This window comes from Gigantopelta aegis, unplaced genomic scaffold, assembly GCF_016097555.1.
Source record: "Gigantopelta aegis isolate Gae_Host unplaced genomic scaffold, Gae_host_genome ctg2430_pilon_pilon, whole genome shotgun sequence".
In the NCBI taxonomy this organism is placed as follows: Eukaryota; Metazoa; Mollusca; class Gastropoda; order Neomphalida; family Peltospiridae; genus Gigantopelta; species Gigantopelta aegis.
Window position 1 is genome coordinate 25,216 of NW_024532924.1, and position 3,410 is coordinate 28,625.

The 3,410-nt window shown below is 33.0% G+C and overlaps 1 pseudogene; it reads right to left on the minus strand.

The window, feature by feature from the left end:
* On the minus strand, positions 1-3,126 carry LOC121391441 (annotated as a pseudogene).
* Between the last annotated feature and the right edge of the window lie 284 nt (positions 3,127-3,410).

Sequence of the window (3,410 nt, forward strand, 5' to 3'; positions counted from 1 at the left end):
CTATAATACATTGTTGGTTGCTATGGAAACTAGATCAATGCTTTGTGCTAAAGATTGAGTCTGAAATCCAATTGTATTTGTACGATCAATAACTCGTTGATAAATATATTGCGGTTGAGGGTTCATCACTAATGCCCCTGTAATAAAGTGATAATTAATAGGCTCAATATATTTATTGTACTTCTTTAGCATCAAGTTTTAGCATCTAAACTAGAACTAATGAGATTCACAATATAGACGTTCAGCATCATCAGGTGTTTTATTGAGCTTTGACGCTAACATACTATAGGAAATAGAAGCCTCTTAACAATGAGTATGATGAATCAATAGAGGTGTCCTCAATATAGAGGTTGTATAATACACTAAAGTATTAGTATGGGACTAGAACAAGTGTCCTCAATATAGAGGTTGTCCTTAGTACTGGGACTGAACAAGTGTCCTCAATATAGAGGTTGTATAATACACTTTCTATTAGTCTGGGACTAGAGCAAGTGTCCTCAATATAGAGGTTGTATAATACACTAAAGTAATTAGTATGGGACTAGAACAAGTGTCCTCAATATATAGGTTGTACAATACACTATTATATTAGTATGGGACTTGAAAAGTGTCCTCAATATAGTTGTTATTATAATACACTAAAGTATTAGTATGGGCCCAAGAACAGTGTCCTCAATATAGAAGTTAATAATTCATACATTATAAGTTTACTAACCGTTTGGGACTAACAAACAATTGGTTGTCCTCAAGCATAGAGGTTGCTATAATACACTAAAGTATTAGTATGGGACTAAAAATTGAGTCTGAAATCCAATTGAGGTTGTATAATACTCGTTGATAAGTATTAGTATGGGACTTCATCACAACATGTCCTCAATAACAAAGTGATAATTAATAAGCCTATTAATTTATTAGTACTTCTTTAGCACAATTTTAGCCTCAATATAGAGGTTCTATAATACATTCAAAGTATTAGCATATCAGGTGACTATTGAGCTTTGACCTAAATATAGAAATTGTATAATACACTAAAGTATTAGTATGGATTGAATAAGTGTCCTCAATATAGAGGTTGTATAATACACTAAAGTATTAGTATGGGACTAGAACAAGTGTCCTCAATATAGAGGTTGTATAATACACTAAAGTATTAGTATGGGACTAGAACAAGTGTCCTCAATATAGAGGTTGTATAATACACTAAAGTATTAGTAGGGTGTCCTTACCTGATACTAATACATTGATGAATACGACAAAAGATTTCAAAAATCATTTGTTGAGCACTTTCCATAAATTCTTCTTTACAAGCAACAAGAAAGAAATCGTTACTTAAAACCTAAAAACGTTCAATAAACAATTGTTTATAGTTTAAATACCTTTTCACATTCATGAAGTTTTTCTTGAGCCTTGTCAAAATCATATTTAACACATAGATATTCTATGAGGTCTGTAATTGGATCATGATATGAATATGTCTCCTAGAAATAAAGAAACATCATATAATTGTCCATCAATCCCTCCATTCATCCTTCTATACTTCCTTTTCTTACATGTTTTATAACGCGGACTAAGTCTTTTAAAATAGTGGGTCGTCTTCTGTTAGTGATAACCACAGCAGCTGTAATATATCGTAATATATGTGGACAAGATGTCTGGATAGCGTTAAGATAACTAGATATATGGATACACCAGTAAACAAATGGATATGTAGAAATCAAAATGGATAAATACTAAAACAAACGACAGACTATACTATGAACAATTGATAGAGATATTCAAACCAATCTCTTACTCTGGTTGATGAAGAAACACATTTATAATGTCATCAGGACCATTTTGATGGTTAAAATACACAAATAAAGACCAATGTATTAACCAGGTACGTTGCTGTAACTTCATAAGAGATGTTACTGTCGTGGTCTGTTCAATGTCTTCTCGTAATCGAGTAAGTTCCTTATGTGCTGCATCAAAATTTTGATTGAGAATAGCGGAAGAGAGTTCTCCCCACATAGCACTAACTAAATACTTATGTTCAACTGGAGCCTGTATGGATGTATAGTTTTAACACAATGGACAGATTATATAAAGGGGCAATGCATTAGACCAGCATGTATTATACCCTATATGGTCATATTATACCCTATATGGTCATATTATGCCCTATATGGTCGTATTATACCCTATATGTCATATTATGCCCTATGTGGTCGTATTATTATGCCGTATTATACCCTATATGGTCGTATTATACCCTATATGGTTGTATTATGCCCTATGTGGTCATATTATGCCCCATATGGTCGTATTATACCCTATATGGTCGTATTATGCCCTATATGGTCGTATTATACCCTATATGGTCATAAACTTACCACAATACGATAAAAATATAAATATTCTGCAGCTTGAGAATAGTCTCCACAATCATATTTAAATTTTGCTGTGTCATAGATCAGGTTAACATTAGCTGGAGTAAACTGGAGGATGCCCCTTTAATTATCAGTAATAATTATAACAATTAACTCACATTGTGATTTTGAGCTAAATAATCAAATAAGCTCTGATCTTCTCTATAAAAAGATGATGTCATATTGATATCATGCATAATTAGAAGCCACACCTCTTCATATGTTCAGCTACATCAGGATCTTCAAATAACTCAACAATTGGTTCTATCTGTTCTTCGAGTGACTGTAACCTAGCAACCACACCTTCCCTCTTTTCGTACATATCTAGTAAGTAAACCCCTTTAATTATGACAATTAATTATGTCATTACCCTCAGGGATAGTGGCATCATCACCATGTAAGGTTTTGTACACATCTACAGCATAATCCACCTAAAAATCACATGACAATCACATGACCAAGTCATAATACAAACTGTAACATCACATGTCACATGACAGTCATGTGACTAGATAACATACCATATTAGTTTTATTGAGGAGATCGATGCGTGCTTGTAAGATATCTCTTTCATCGTATAACTAAAGGGAAATGATAATCATGTGATCATCACGTGATTTCTACTTACTCCCCTCTCTGATAAGAATTCTAGTATGGGAAAAACAAGATGGCGGTCCAGGCAGGCTCCAACTCGAGAGGCAAGGTCGTATTCAGCCATTGTGACTAAATTACCACGTGGTCATGAAAGTTTACGGACATGAACGGAAACATTCTATAATTAATATAGGAATGAAATGCGGGAATTAATTATTATAATTATTCATAACTCCGTATAACATGGCAAACGCCTTAGTAGTAATAAAAAATTAATAAATTCATATTTTTTGAACAATAGTAATTAATATATTACGAGTCTGTAACTTTGGGTGTATCTAAAAATAAATATAGAATTTAATGAGGATGCCCCTTTTCAATTACCTTCATCAGATTCTTCCTCAGCCG